The sequence below is a fragment of the Sorex araneus genome, chromosome X (genome assembly GCF_027595985.1).
Source record: "Sorex araneus isolate mSorAra2 chromosome X, mSorAra2.pri, whole genome shotgun sequence".
NCBI lineage: Eukaryota > Metazoa > Chordata > Mammalia > Eulipotyphla > Soricidae > Sorex > Sorex araneus.
In genome coordinates, this window is record NC_073313.1 from 9,574,465 (window position 1) to 9,591,667 (window position 17,203).

Consider the following 17,203-nt stretch of genomic DNA (forward strand, 5'->3'; position numbering starts at 1 on the left):
AGAAACCATTTTTGGTGTCCTACAAAAAGACTGAAGCTTCTCAGTGAATAAGGGAGAGCAAATGAAAAAACCTCGATATGGATTCCTTCTTTAAAAATTTTTGCCTGCTTTGTAAAAACAGAAGCGCTTCTTTGTTGATCCATTTTTAACAAGCAGGAGTCAGGCTAGTTAGACTGAGAAATGGGGGATAATCCCAATCAGCCGACAGGGAATTGTTACCCTGGGGACTGCCCTTTCTTTCTCTGTCCATCAGTTTTTCTTCGCTGGTTCTTGGAGGGTCAGATCAATTGATCAGGTATGCATGAATGCACATGCATGTACCAGTGTATGTTTTCCACCACCAACATTCTCAGTACCCCTCCCACCACCCCCATCCCACCGTCACCCCCACACTACCCCTGCCTCTATGTCAATTTCTTTCTTACTGTCTCTCTACTTTGAGGAATTGTTGATTTTGTAGCCTGCCACTTTATTATACAATCCTATAGTGTCTAGGAGCCTCTTTTTTTGTAGTCTTTAGGATTTTCTAAGTAGAATATCATGTCATCTGCAAATAGTGATAGCTTGACCTCTTCCTTTCCCATCTGGGTGTCCTTAATATCTTTTTTTCCTAACTGCTATGGCAAGAACTTCCAGTGCTATACTGAACAGGAGTGGTGAGAGTGGGCAACCTTCTCTTGTCTCTTAGAGGAAGGCTTTTATTTTCTTCCATCCAGAATAATACTTTAACTAAAGCGGAAAGCTTTTGACTAAATTGGCTAATGGAGCCTAGTTGGCTTTAACTAAACTGAGAAGAGCTCCTTCAATTCCCATTTTATTGATAGTTTTTTTTATCATGAAGGGGTGCTGGATCTTGTCAAATGCTCTCTCTCTTTCTGCATCTTTTGATATGATCATATGGCTTTTGTCTTCTCTTTTATTGATGCGTTCTATTATGCTGATTGACTTGCGAGTGTTAATCCATCCTTACATCCCCAGGATGAATCCTACTTGGTCATGGAGTATGAGATTTAAAAAAAAATTTTTTTTATTGAATCTCCATGTGGAAAGTTACAAAGCTTTCAGGCTTAAGTCTCAGTTATACAATGCTCGAACACCCATCCCTTCACCAGTGCACATATTCCACCACCAAGAATCACAGTATACCTAACCCCACCCCCCACCTCCCCAGCCCCCCACTCCGCCTGTGTAAGTGATAAATTTCACTTTACTTTCACTTTACTCTGATTACATTCAATATTTCAACAAAAAACTCACTATTATTGTTTGGAGTTTCTCCCCTATAAAGTCAGACCTGCTGAAAAGGAAGCATTTGATAATTTGTTTTCCATTGCTGAGAATGAAGAGATATGAGGCTGAGCGGCCGCAATAGCAGCTGCTCGGTTTTGTATTTCTGTATTTTAGTATTTTAGTAACTAAGTCCAGAGAAATATCTGCCAGAAATTGCATCATTGCAAGCTTGTACCTCTCAGCTACTTTATATTCCACATATAAGTGCAATCTTTCTATGTCTGTCTCTTTCTTTCTGACTCATTTCACTCAACATGATACTTTCCATGTTGATCCATTTATATGCAAATTTCATGACTTCATGTTTTCTGACAGCTACATAGTATTCCTTTGTGTAGATGTACCAGAGTTTCTTTAACCAGTCATCTGTTTGGGGGCACTCTGTTTTTTTCCAGATTCTGGCTATTGTAAACGGTGCTGCAATGAACATAGAAATACATATGCCATCTCTACTATACCGTTTTGCCTCTCCGGGATATATTCCCAGGAGTGGTATTGCTCCATCAAATGGAAGCTCAATTTCTAATTTTTTGAGAATCGTCCATATTGTTTTCCAAAAGGGCTGAACCAGTCGGCATTCCCACCAGCAGTGAAGAAGAGTCCCTTTCTCCCCGCATCCACGCCAACACCGATTGCTTTTGTTTTTTGGGATGTGGGCCAGTCTCTGTCACACCTTCATTTTTATATTCAGTCTTATTGGCTGTTCCAATCAGATGCACTAAGAGGGCATACCAATCAGGTAACAGAAACAATTAAGGGGCAAGTGGAAGAAAAGAAGCAGCAAATATTTTGCTGTGGCATGAATGAGGAGAGATGAGGTAAGTAGTGAGTAGTGGACATAAAACACAGTGGTGAGAGGAAATGTACAGCCATTTGGGTTGCTGTCCAGAAAGTGGAACTTACTTACTCTGTAAGTATTGCAGCCTGCAGACATATAACCATATGTGCTGTTCAAGGAAGATCCAGCTGCAAGAATCATCCTCAATGGGGAAAAACTAAGAGCCTTCCCTCTAAGAACAGGGACGAGACAAGGATGCCCACTCCCTCCACTTCTGTTCAATATAGTACTTCTCTCCACTTCTGTTCAATATAGTACTGGAAGTACTTCAATAGCGACTAGGCAAGAAAAAGATATTAAGGGCATTCAAGCAGGAAAGGAAGAAATTAAGCTCTCACTATTCGCAGATGATATGATACTATACTTATAGAACTCTAAAACCTCAAGTGTTATGCAAGGGCTGAATGTGGGCTAGAGACTGAACACAGTGGCCACTCAACACCTTTATTGCGAACCACAACACCTAATTAGAGAGAGAGAACAAAAGGGAATACCCTGCCACAGTGGCGGAGCGGGGTGTGGGGAGATGGTATTGGGGAGGGTAGGAGGGATGCTGGGTTTACTGCTGGTGGAGAATGGGCACTGGTGAAGGGATCGTTTCTGGAAATTTGTATGAGGGAAACAAGAGCACAAAGTTGAGTAAATCTGTAACTGTACCCTCACGGTGATTCACTAATTAAAAATAAATAAAGAAAAATAAATAAATAAATAAACTAAAAAAGGAAACTCGTAGAAACAATAGACTGGTATAGTAAAGTTGCAGGCTATAAAATCAATACCCAAAAGTCCATGGTTTTCCTATATACTAATAATGAGAGAGAAGAAAGTGACATGATAAAAGCAATCCTGTTCACAATTGTGCGTCAAAAAATCAAGTACCTCGGAATCAGCTTAACTAAGGAGGTAAAGGACTTGCATAGTGAAAACTACAAAACGCTATTTCAGGAAATAAAAGAGTACAAGAGGAAATGGAAAGACATCCCCTGCTCATGGATTGGAAGAATTAATATTGTCAAAATGGCAATATTCCCCAAAGCATTGTACAAATTCAATGTGATCCCTATAAGGATACCCTTGACATTCTTCAAAGAAATGGAGCAAGCGCTCCTGAAATTCATATGGAACAAGAAGACCCCACAAATAGCTAAAGCAATTCTTGGGAAAAAGAAAATGGGAGGAATCAACCTCCCAACTTCAAACTCTACTACAACGCGGTTGTCATTAAAACAGCATGGTACTGGAACAAAGGCAGAGCTGCATACCAATGGAACACCGTTGAATACTCTGACATACACCCCCAAATATATGATCATCTAATCTTTGATCAGGAAGCAAGAAATTTGAAGTGGAGCAAGGAAATCCTCTTTAACAGATGGTGCTGGCACAACTGGACAGCTACATGCAAAATAATGGGCTTAGATCTCCACATATAACCATGTACAAAAGTCATATCAAAATGGATTAAAGACCTCAATAGCAGACCAGAATCCATAAAGTACATTGAAGACATGGCCGAAAAAATCCTCCATGACATTGACGCCAATAGCATCTTCAAAGATGACACACCACTGGCCAAGGAAGCGAAAACGGAGATAAATAAATGGGACTATCTCAAACTAAAAAGTTTCTGCACCTCAAGAGAAACAGTGACCAAAGTACAAAGACAATCTACAGAATGGGAAAGTATATTTATTTATGCAGTACCCATCCGATAAAGGGTTGATATCAAGGATATACAATGCACTGGTTGAACTCCACAAGAAGAAAACTGCCGACTCGATTAGAAAATGGGGTGATGAAATGAACAGAAACTTTCCCAAAGAAGAACTCCGAATGGCTGAGAGGCACATGAGAAAATGTTCAACATCACTAATCATCAGGGAGATGCAGATCAAAACAACAATGAGATATCATCTCACACCACAGATACTGACCCACACCAAAAAAAAAAAGCAATAGGTGTTGGCGTGGATGTGGGGACAAAGGGGACTTTCTTCACTTCTGGTGGGAATGCCAACTAGTTCAGTCCTTTTGGAAAACAATATGGACGATTCTCAAAAAATTAGAAATTGAGCTTTCATTTGATCTAGCAATACCACTCCTGGGAATATATCCTGGAGAGGCAAAAGGGTATAGTAGAAATGACATCTGCATTTCTATGTTCATTACAGCACTGTTTACAATAGCCACAATCTGGAAAAAACAGAGTGCCCCAAAACAGATGACTGGTTAAAGAATCTCTGGTACATCTATGTGAGGGCCCCGCCCTGTCCAGCACGTAGGACCCTTTGTGGGGCTGAGGAGGGGACGCAGCCGAATGAACAGACGCAGAAACAGAAAGCAACAAGAAAGAGGAGAGAGAGAGAGAGAGAGAGAGAGAGAGAGAGAGAGAGAGAGAGAGAGAGAGAGCTTTATTCACTGGCAGCTACAGTATTTATACTTGCCTGCTGGGAGGCATGCAGTGGTATGATATGTGTGCCCGGACCCCGTACAAGCAGTAGTCAATCATCTATCATGTCAGGCACGGGTCTCGGCTAGTGGAATGGTAAGGTCAGTAAGGTCAGTAACGGCAACCTTGTTAGAGAAATTTTAATTAGGCCCCTGTTTGAGAAGTGCCAGGCTCTGCCTTACTTGAAGATAAGAGCCAGGATTGAAATACGGCTTCCTACATCTGGCTTCCTACATCTCCCCCTGTTTTGTTTTAAATTAACTGTGGTCAGGGGAGGCATTGTCCGGTATCCCTTGTGTCAAAAAGACTCCATTTTTGCAGGGAGAGGAGGGAAGTGATGATCGGGTCTATGCAGGGGGCTCCTCACAGGCCCCATCAGTCCCTGGTCTTGGAGTAACCTCTATGCTATACCGGAATACCTCACAGGGAGCCGGGCCCGGGTATCAGCCCTCCCTTGCAGTGCTTTGCCTGGCAACCTGATCCACTAGAAGAAATCCCTGGGAGCCCGGCGTCCTTCAAGGTAGAGAACTGGGATATAAATGAATGAGGTATGAATCTGAACAGAGGCGTCAGTGTTCTGCAAATCAAAGCCAATGATAATGAACCTGTATAGGCTTGGCTTCTAGTTGCTGAATTTGTTGTCTAATAAAAGCCAAGATTTGATTAAAAACGCAAGGGCCAACAGTAACTAACAATGATACAGCTGGCAGTGGACCCAACAAGGGGAGTAAGTAATCTTAAGTCCTACTCTGAGCTAGTCATGAAATCGCTGACCACTCCTGTGTGATCTGCAAAAAAACAGCATTAAAACAGCATTCCTCCCCTAGGGCAGCACATAATCCTCCCCTGTTGCAACAATAATAAGTCCAGTCCTCTCCTGTTCTGCAACACCACTTCAGACAGGAACTGGGGGATGTCTCGAGATGACTGATGGAGGTTTCGATCCTCTCCAGGTCCTCATCAGTAGCTGTTCGAAGGGATGAGAATCCACTCCACTGAGTTGTGAGAGAATTGATTCCAGTTCCAAACAGCTGCCAGTCCAATTCCAAACAGCATGGCTATGGTTAGAGTGGATATCAACTTCCTCTCCTGAATGGGATGATGGGTTACCTGTGGGGATAAAGAGTCTCCTTCATAATATAGGATTCAGGGAAGCACAGTGACCATCACATAAAATTTATATAGTTCCATGTTGAAAACATTGATTTTCCATTATCTAAGAGCACTGTAACAGGAGTCTGGATACTAGAACAATTCTACAGATATATTTAGAGTTTTTACAACAATATAGATTGATTAGTTTCTTTTCCTCCAAACACAACCTCAAACTTCCTTTACATCCATTACATCCTGTAACTTTTCCATTTCAAAACCAACTACACTTTGCTTTTCTACTTTTCACTGATGATATCTCCATACATTATCTTTCTGACTTAAGACATACATCTATAGTCATCCCACAAGTTTAAACTCACTGAAATTGGTACAACATGATCTCACAAGTTTGGACACAAGTTGACAATCATTTAACATGGCAAAACTACTCTGCAGTCACAAACATTATATCAGTTCTTATAGATTTTCAAAAAGTTTTAAAGATACTCACAACTAAAGTTCTTACAACATATATTAACCTGGAGACATCTTTAGAATTCTGATTTCTAGGAACACTTTTTAAGGATTAAAAAACTCATTGATTACCATGAAACAGTAAGGATTCTACACTGGTGTACAAAATTCTCTGAGGTTCAGGATTAGGTTGGTACCGTAAATCCCAGACTAAGTCCTCAGGCCAGTTCAGCCTGTGCTTCCCCATGCGGGTTCTGTTTTGCTGAGTCTTCTTCAGATTTTCTTGTGACTTCCAGCTGAGATCTGCTCTGGGCTGAAGTTTGGAGTGTTGGAGTCTCAGGTGGTCTGGAGACTGAGCCAGGAGGATGAATTTTACTCCAGATGAGGCCGTAGCAGGATCCAGAATGTATAAGTAGGTCTGTCATCTGTTAAAATATAAGCAGAGACCTTTCCTCCTACAAGGAGGTTTCCTACCATTTCTTTTTTGTGTGTTCGTCAGACTTTAATGCAAATATAAGGATCAGTTGTTTCCCAAGCCCTTTCTCATTTACAAAGTTACAAGAGCCAGATACCTAGAAGAGTTAACAAACTAAATTAGCAAGTCTTATCTGCTGAGCAAAAGTGTGATTAGAATTCACTGTTGAGGTTAGGGAGGGTCTGCATATCCAGTCTGACTGAGGCAGAGCTTGCTGAGCTGGGAATGCAGGGGGATGGGCGGATCCAGGGAAAATCTTTAAAAACTCCCAAGCTGACATCTGAGATTAACCCCTTATAATCCTAAGATAAGTAGCTTTAAAAATTTTAGTTACCAGAAGTCTCGGAGATCAAATAAAACACAGGTACAATAAGTTTTTCAACCAATTTTGCAACTCTAGAAAATAATATTTTAAACTGAAGCATTATTCTTTGAACCTGTTGTCATAGATCACAATTATTTCAACTCACAAGATTCTCTAGGTCAAATAATTCTAATCCAGTGCAGATATAAATATGTACATTGGTATAATAGCATAAGACCTTTGGACCATCAATTTTTGTGAAACACGGTAAAAACTTCTTTGACTTAATTTTGATAGTTTTTGTACTTTAGTTCAAATCATGAGCTTTCTAACTTTAACAATTCTACAATCCAAACATGCTTTCAAACACAGAAAGAGCCCTTTTGGTATAGCCCTTTGGGTATATATATATATATATATATATATATATATATATATATTAACCAAACTTTGATAATAGCATAGAAAAAAACATTTGGACTGTCAATGTTTATGGAAACATAAGAAAACTTTATTTATTTTGAGGGTTTCTGTACCTCTGTTGCTTGAAAAACAGCTACATTCCTCATTAAAATTGACTGAGGCTTGTAAGATAAAGCCTTGCACTCTCTGAATTCTTATTTCACTTTTTAGTTTTCTGGCTCTAGTTCTGTAGCTTTTCTAGATAGTACAGATATTGGAATTCAAAAGAATTTCAACTGTTAATAACTATTAATGTTCTTCCAATAAGAAATTTAGACTAAAAATTTCAATTTCATTGTAGGTGACACATTCTAATTAGAAATCTTTGTTTAACCTGATCTAACAAGTTCCAAAGATACCTAGATCTTTTAAATTGCTGGGCTTCATATCACTCTGATCTCCCTTGATTTTGTCTGCCCAGGTCTAAGAATTACTGACTTCAAACTAGCTCTAACACTCAAGTGTTCCAGAGACAGACAAACAGACAGACAGTAAGTTCACTAAAAACACCACACGTACATGTGCACACGTCTGTGGTTGATCTCTCAATCTGACCCTTTAGAAATGGCAGGGAGAAAACTGACAGACTGAGAAAGGAAGGAGCAGTCCCCAGGGCAAAGTTAAGCCCTGTCATCCAATTGGGAACATTGCTCCCCATTTCCCTGCCTGACCAGCCAGTTCCCTGCCTGTTAAAAATGGGTCTAGAAAGCGCTTTTTTTTATATAAGCCGGCAAAACCTTTTCAAAATTGTTGAAACCTAAGGTGGTCAGATGCTAGCATTTTTCTTTCTTGGTCAAGATTAGTTCTGAGGCGGGGAACTAGTATCTTCTTATCAGACTTGGGGATAGGCTACCTTAGTGATATACTTTTTCATTCCTGATATTATTAAACACTTAACCACATAATCTTACATTTTCCTGCCTTCTCTGTTGATAATAATAAGCAGAACTAAGAGAAAGATAATGAGACAAATACAAGCATTAAAGGCACATGCACAAAGCACACTCCTGCACTTGCTCGGACCGGTCCTTCTTTCATGCGGGTGCACACCCCACTCACCACATTCACACTGAGATTCCTGAACCTGCCCTACGGATGTCCACATTATCTTTGGTCTTATCCCCCTGACAATGGGGTTGCTGGTAATCTAGAGAGCAAAAAAAAAAATGATTTTCAATCGCCTTTTCTATGAGAACTAGGGATTCTCGAGCCCTGTCCTTTAACTAATATTGTGTGGGAGGTGGCACAGAGGTCCAATCCTGCTGAGTAGGGGATGGCATTGCAAAGGAATTGGACGCCGATAGGCTGAACGGCCCATGATTTTGAGGAGCCCCAGTCATGGGAGGGGGATTGGATTGGGGGCCCTGGGGCTGGCCCAGAATCCAGTTTCCCGGCCCGGTCCTCTGGTGGCACTCTGACATCCAGTGGAAACCCTGTTTACACACAGGGCAAGGAGTTTTAGGTCTGGGCCGCGGTTTTTTATTGGGGCAGTTTTTTGAAAAATGTCCAGGCTGCTGACAGCCAAAGCACAGCTTGTCCTGGCTGTTCGCTGGTTGAATGGCAAGTTGTTTGAAAGCAGCCCCTATAGCAAGCCCTATTTTTTGGGTGGTGGGATCAACATCAGATCATAGCCGAATGTATTCTGAAAGAGTCTTCCCACGCTTATGGGGGCGGAGTGCGGCCTGGCAGGTGGAGTTAGCATTCTCATAGGCCAGGTGGCGGATCAACTCATTATCTGTCTCTTCGCTTCCCATAAGTTTTTCAGCTGCCTCCGTGAGACGCCCAATGAAATCACTATAGGGCTCCTTAGCTCCCTGACGAACCTTGGCTAAGGATGTTACCACCGACCCTTTAGCAGGAAGCCTCCTCCAGGCCCGGAGGGCAGCCGTTTGTATCTGGGCAAGCAGCCCTGGGGGAAATTGAGCCTGCACCTCATTAGAATCGAATGGTGCTTGGCCCTGAAATTTAGCAAAGACCCAGGATGAGGAAGAGCCTTCTGCCGTGACATTGCTGCGCACCATGTCTTGGCATTGATCAGAATAATCTGTTTTCCACAAGAGATAGTCTCCTCTACTCAGGACAGCCTTAGCGACTGAGAACCAGTCATTCGGCGTGAGCCATCCCTCACTAAGGGAGTCCAAGAGGCCAAGCGTAAAAGGAGCAGTGGGGCCGCAAGAAGAGACAGCAGCCTTTAAATCTTTCAGGTCCCCTTAATCTATTGTAGCTTTGGCGGATTGGTGCTTGAGGAGTTACGTCCTGAGGGGGATTTACCTCTTCAGGATGTGCCCCTTCCTCAGGCTGATAGGCCTCCTCAGCTTCTCTATCTGAGGAATCATCATCTGGTGGAGCGGTGGCGGAGGTGGGGTAATTGAGGGCCCGAGAATGGGACCTGGTAACTGGAAAGGCAGCCACAGGTTTTAAAGCTAGAGTGTGGCGGGGTGAAGGAGAGACTGAGCTTTTCTTACTAGGCCCTTGAGAGAGGCTAGGTCCTCGAGAGAGTGTAGAAGGCTGCAGGGTACTCATGATTTCCTTATCCAGCTGCCTTATTTGAATCAAAAGTTGAACATATTCCTGCTTCTGTTGGAGAACTGCGCGAAAAGTGGCAGTGTCCCGGGAAAGCTGGAGGACTGTCTCACTGGTGTCATAGGAGGAATTAGAAAAGGTGGTGGCATGGGGCAGATAAGGGGGTGGCTGTTTTCCCATCGGGGGCCGAGGGGCTGAGGGCTGATACCTTGTCACCTCTTTTTCCAGGATAGCCCCATCCTCCGGGGGCAGGAATTCGGGTTCCGGAGGGGGGGGGGGATCAGAGATGCCAGAAATCACAGGATAAAGTCTCGGAGGCGCCTTTGCTCGGGAGGGCTCAGATAGGGGAGCAGGATGGTCAGAGTCTATAGTGGCAGAATTTGAGGAGTCAGCCTCCTGCATGGGGGGGCCTCATTCCTACAGAATGAGGGAGCCTTAGAACTCTTATACCTTTTCCTCAAAAAAGTCTCACATTCGGAAACAAGGTGCTGAGTCTCTGGCTGTCTTTGTTGCCTCTTAAGAGTCTCATTTATTAAGTTCCAATAAGAAAAGGCAGAAGTAGGGATTTTTTCAGGACCATACTGTTCATAATAATCTTCCATACAATCACCTACTCTGGCCCATTTCTTTTCACTAATTATCCCCTCCTGAGGGAACCAGGGGCAAATATCTTCTATAAAGAGAAAAAATTACACTAGGTCTTTTTTCTTTACTTTTACTCCACGGTCTTTAAGGGAGTCTTTCAGGGCATTGACAAAGAGCTCCTTTTTAGAAAGTGTTTGACCCATAATTTTAGGGAGTAAGGGAGTGGAATTTATCTTTATCAGCGGGAAAAGCACCTTTTGAAAATGCAAATAGCAACAAAAATAAGGATAGTGAGAAAAACGATGCACATAACGGGGATTTCCCAGGGGTGAACACAGACGAAGGAAACAGAAGATAAGCAGGCCATAAAACAAGAAGAGAAAAAATAAAGGGTCACTGGTAGGCTGTTTCTGCCAACTAGACAGAAATGAGAACACAGGACAAAGGGATTCAACCTTCCACCAGTGACTGTCTTCACTGGGAGGCTGTTTCTGCCAACTAGACAGAAATGAGAACACAGTACAAAGGGATTCAACCTTCCACCAGTGACTGTCTTCACTGGGAGTCTGTTTCTGCCAACTAGACAGAAATGAGAACACAGGACAAAGAGATTCAAGCCTTCCACCAGTGGCTATCTTCACTGGTAGGCTGTTTCTGAACTAACTCAACGGAAATGAAAGTTCAGAAATAAATAGTCACTGGCAGGCTGTTTCTCTAACTCGGCGGAAATTAAAGCACAAAATGCACAAGAAGGGCGGGGGGATGGGGACACTCATAACAAACCACTCAGATGCATGTCTGGCCGGTGAGGAACTTAGCCATAGTGGATCGGCCTGAGAGGTGACTTGTGGCCTGTGTCTAAACCAGCACCACCCTAGACCATATGTTCCTCATGGAATCGCAGACAGCCCAATCGGACTCCATAACCTTAAAGGGATCTTAAGGGTGCCAAGTCATGGAGCCACAGACTCAGTATAAGGACAAGGACGTCCAAGACTGCACAATCACACACACATACACACACTCACACACACACACACACAAGACAAAGGAATTCAAGCCTTTCCGCCAGTGACCATCTCGTCCTTAACACTACACTGTATACAAGTCTGGTCCCATGCCAGGGTGTGACGAGACTGTATTCGAGCCCGGTCCCAAACCAGGGTGTGCGCCAAGAGAGAGGCGACCCTCAGAGATACTCACTTTCTTCGTGAGTTTGTCAGCCGACGTGAACCTGACCAGGCGTTCGGTGGTCCCCTATAGCCCCACGCTGGGCGCCAGGTGTGAGGTCCCGCCCTGTCCAGCAGGTAGGACCCTTTGTGGGGCTGAGGAGGGGACGCAGCTGAATGAACAGATGTAGAGACAGAAAGCAACAAGAAAGAGGAGAGAGAGAGAGTGAGAGAGAGAGAGAAAGCTTTATTCACTGGCAGCTACAGTATTTATACTTGCCTGCTGGGAGGCATGCAGTGGTATGGTATGTGTGCCTGGACCCCGTACAAGCAGTAGTCAGTCATCTATCATGTCAGGCACGGGTATCGGCTAGTGGAATGGTAAGGTCAGTCAGGTCAGTAACGGCAACCTTGTTAGAGAAATTTTAATTAGGCCCCTGTTTGAGAAGTTCCAGGCTCTGCCTTACTTGAAGAGAAGAGCCAGGATTGAAATATGGCTTCCTACATCTGGCTTCCTACACAATGGAATACTATGTAGCTGTCAGAAAACATGAAGTCATGAAATTTGCATATAAATGGATCAACATGGAAAGTATCATGTTGAGTGAAATGAGTCAGAAAGAAAGAGACAGACATAGAAAGATTGCACTTATATGTGGAATATAAAGTAGCTGAGAGGTACAAGCTTGCAATGATGCAATTTCTGGCAGATATTTCTCTGGACTTAGTTACTAAAATACTAAAATACAGAAATACAAAACCGAGCAGCTGCTATTGCGGCCGCTCAGCCTCATATCTCTTCATTCTCAGCAATGGAAAACAAATTATCAAATGCTTCCTTTTCAGCAGGTCTGACTTTATAGGGGAGAAACTCCAAACAATAATAGTGAGTTTTTTGTTGAAATATTGAATGTAATCAGAGTAAAGTGAAAGTAAAGTGAAATTTATCACTTACACAGGCGGAGTGGGGGGCTGGGGAGGTGGGGGGTGGGGTTAGGTATACTGTGATTCTTGGTGGTGGAATATGTGCACTGGTGAAGGGATGGGTGTTCGAGCATTGTATAACTGAGACTTAAGCCTGAAAGCTTTGTAACTTTCCACATGGAGATTCAATAAAAAAAATTTTTTTTTAAATCTCATACTCCATGACCAAGTAGGATTCATCCTGGGGATGTAAGGATGGATTAACACTCGCAAGTCAATCAGCATAATAGAACGCATCAATAAAAGAGAAGACAAAAGCCATATGATCATATCAAAAGATGCAGAAAGAGAGAGAGCATTTGACAAGATCCAGCACCCCTTCATGATAAAAAAAACTATCAATAAAATGGGAATTGAAGGAGCTCTTCTCAGTTTAGTTAAAGCCAACTAGGCTCCATTAGCCAATTTAGTCAAAAGCTTTCCGCTTTAGTTAAAGTATTATTCTGGATGGAAGAAAATAAAAGCCTTCCTCTAAGAGACAAGAGAAGGTTGCCCACTCTCACCACTCCTGTTCAGTATAGCACTGGAAGTTCTTGCCATAGCAGTTAGGAAAAAAAGATATTAAGGACACCCAGATGGGAAAGGAAGAGGTCAAGCTATCACTATTTGCAGATGACATGATATTCTACTTAGAAAATCCTAAAGACTACAAAAAAAGAGGCTCCTAGACACTATAGGATTGTATAATAAAGTGGCAGGCTACAAAATCAACAATTCCTCAAAGTAGAGAGACAGTAAGAAAGAAATTGACATAGAGGCAGGGGTAGTGTGGGGGTGACGGTGGGATGGGGGTGGTGGGAGGGGTACTGAGAATGTTGGTGGTGGAAAACATACACTGGTACATGCATGTGCATTCATGCATACCTGATCAATTGATCTGACCCTCCAAGAACCAGCGAAGAAAAACTGATGGACAGAGAAAGAAAGGGCAGTCCCCAGGGTAACAATTCCCTGTCGGCTGATTGGGATTATCCCCCATTTCTCAGTCTAACTAGCCTGACTCCTGCTTGTTAAAAATGGATCAACAAAGAAGCGCTTCTGTTTTTACAAAGCAGGCAAAAATTTTTAAAGAAGGAATCCATATCGAGGTTTTTTCATTTGCTCTCCCTTATTCACTGAGAAGCTTCAGTCTTTTTGTAGGACACCAAAAATGGTTTCTGTTTGCTGAACTAAAAGCAAAACCTCGTCTCCACCTTTCCAACTGGCCTAGCATCCAACTCCCAGAGACTGGGATCCTGTAAAGGACTTTAGGTCTCTGATTAATTTTATCGAAATCATTTTTAATTCTATTAGAACTTATTTCTTCTGAGCTATCCTGAATTTCCCAACGTTTTTCCGCTGATATCATTTCATCAGAGCAATTCAAAAATTTCAAGGTGAACAGTGTTCTGGATATTTGCTGTCTAGAAGAATCTGTGTATATTCCCCTTTTTTGTCTAAGTAACATATCTTTAAGCGAACGATTTGCTCATTCAATAATGGCTTGTCCTGTACTGCTATACGGAATTCCCTTAATATGACTGACACCATAAGCAGGAAAAATCACGCATTTTTGAAGATGTATAAGCAAGTGCATTATCAGTTTTTCTTGATAACAAGTACTGGTGAATTCCAGGGACAAGAGCTGAAACAATATGTCCCGATTCAAACTGTTGTGTTCATTCATTTCAAGCCTTAAGTTTTTCTTTTGTTCAGGGCCACTGTTCAACACAAACAGGCTGAACCTTTTTCCAGACTGTTGGGAGAGCAGTTCTTCAAGCATTGGCCCAAATTAAAAAGGCGATTGCTGAGACACCTCTTTTTCTTTCATATATTTCACACCAAGTTTTTGCAACAAATCTCGTCCCCATAGGGTGATAGCTATTGGAGCAATAGATGGCTGGAGGACCGCCGTGTCACCATCAGGATCACTACAGTGAAGAGGTTGCACACTCTGTTGAACATCAGTGACCACTCCCATACCAGAAAAAGTAACATCCACACAACGCTTTTGCCAAACCATAGACCAATGGTGAAAGGCGACCACAGTAGCATCAACACCTGAATCTAACATACCCTCCATTTTTGTCCCATCCTCAAATGTCATAACTAAATTAGGCTTATCATCAGTAATCCTTTTTGCCCCAAATATTTCTGAATTAGTGCTTCCAAAACCACCTTTTCTTTTCATGCCTGTATTTTTTCCTAGTATGCACGGATGCAAAAGCAGTTGAACATTATTCCCTTTCTTTCTCTCTTTTCTTATTCTTTTCTATCTTTCTATCTATAATTTTTATTCCCTTTCTTTCGCTTTTTTAAATAAATGATTTATTTTTAATTAGTGAATCAATGTGAGGGTGCAGTTACAGATTTATACATTTTTGTGCTCATGTTTCCCCCATACAAAGTTCGAGAACCCATCCCTTCACCAGTGCCCATTCCCCACCACCAGTAAACCCAGCATCCCTCCCACCCTCCCCAGTCCCGTCTCCCCCCCACCCCACACTGCCACTATGGCAGGGTATTCCCTTTTGTTCTCTCTCTCTGATTAGGTGTTGTGGTTTGCAATAAAGGTGTTGAGTGGCCATTGTGTTCAGTCTCTAGTCTACATTCCGCACGCCTCACCCTTCCCCCGCATGACCTCCGGCCACATTTTACTTTGTGTTCCCTTCTCTGAGTTGCCCAGAATGAGAGACCAGCCTCCAAGCTATGGAGACAAGGAGACAACCTCCTGGTAGTTATTTCTACTAATCTTGGGTGTTAGTCTTAGAGTCTATTATTCTATATTCCACAGATGAGTGCAATCTTTCTATGTCTGTCTCTCTCTTTCTGACTCATTTCACTTAGCATGATACTTTCCATGCTGATCCACTTATATGCAAACTTCATGACCTCATTTTTTTCTAACACCTGCATAGTATTCCATTGTATAGATGTACCAAAGTTTCTTCAACCAGTCATCTATTCTAGGGCACTCGGGTTTTTTCCAGATTCTGGCTATTGTAAACAGTGCTGCGATGAACATATAAGTGCAGATGTCATTTCGACTATACTTTTTGGCTTTTCTGGGATATATTCCCAGCAGTGGTATTGCTGGGTCAAATGGGAGCTCAACCTCTAATTTTTTGAGAATCGTCCATATTGTTTTCCAAAAGGGCTGAACTAGTCGGCATTCCCACCAGCAGTGTAGAAGGGTCCCTTTCTCCCCACATCCTCTCCAAAAGCGGTTGCTTTTGTTCTTTTGCATGTGTGCTAGCCTCTGTGGTGTGAGGTGGTATCTCGTGGTTGTTTTGATCTGCATCTCTCTGATGATTAGTGATGTAGAGCACTTTTTCATGTGCCTTTTGGCCATTTGTATCTCTTCCTTGGTAAAGTTTCTGTTCATTTCTTCGCCCCATTTTTTGATGGGGTTGGATGTTTTCTTCTTGTAGAGTTCAACCAGTGCTTTATATACCATTGATATCAACCCCTTATCTGATGAGTATTGTGTAAATATCCTTTCCCATTCTTTAGATAGTCTTTGTATTCTGGTCAGTGTATCTTTTGCTGTGCAGAAGCTTTTTAGTTTAATGTAGTCCCATTTGTTGATCTCTGTTTTTACTAGATTGCTTAGTTCCGTGTCACCTTTGAAGATACCTTTATCTTCAATATCGTGGAGGGTTTTGCTGACCTTGTCTTCAATGTACCTCATGGTTTGTGGTCTGATGTTGAGGTCTTTAATCCATTTTTATCTGACTTTTGTGCATGGTGTCAGGTCAAGGTCTAAGCCCATTTTTTTGCATGTGGTTGTCCAGTTGTGCCAGCACCATTTGCTAAAGAGGCTTTCCTTGCTCCACTTCACATCTCTTGCTCCCTTATCAAAGATTAGATGATCATACATTTGAGGTTGTGTGTGGGGATATTCCACCCTGTTCCATTGGTCTGCGGCCCTGCCTTTGTTCTAGTACCATGCTGTTTTAATTGTTACCGCTTTGTAGTAGAGTTTAAGGTTGGGGAGGGTGATGCCTCCCATCATCTTTTTCCCAAGAATTGTTTTAGCTCTCCGTGGGCGTTTATTGTTCCATATAAATTTCAGGATTGCTTGATCCGTTTCTTTGAAGAATGACATGGGTATCCCTATAGGGATCGCGTTAAATCTGTATAATGCTTTGGGGAGTATTGCCATGTTGACAATGTTTATTCTCCCTATCCATGAGCAGGGGATATGTTTCCATTTCCTCATGTCCTCTTTTATTTCATGGAGTAGGGTTTTATAGTTTTCTTTGTAGAGATCTTTTACTTCCTTGGTTAAGCTGATTCCAAGGTACTTGATTTTCTGGGGCACGATTGTGAACGGGATTGCTTTTTTCATGTCCCTTTCCTCTGTCTCATTGTTTGCATATAGGAAGGCCATGGATTTTTGGGTATTGATTTTATAGCCTGCGACTTTACTGTACAGGTCAATTGTTTCTAAGAGTTTCTTACTAGAGCTTTTAGGCTTCTCTAGGTATAGTATCATATCGTCTTCGAATAGTGAGAGCTTGATTCCTTCCTTTCCGATCTGAATCCCCTTAATATCTTTTTCTTGCCTGACGGC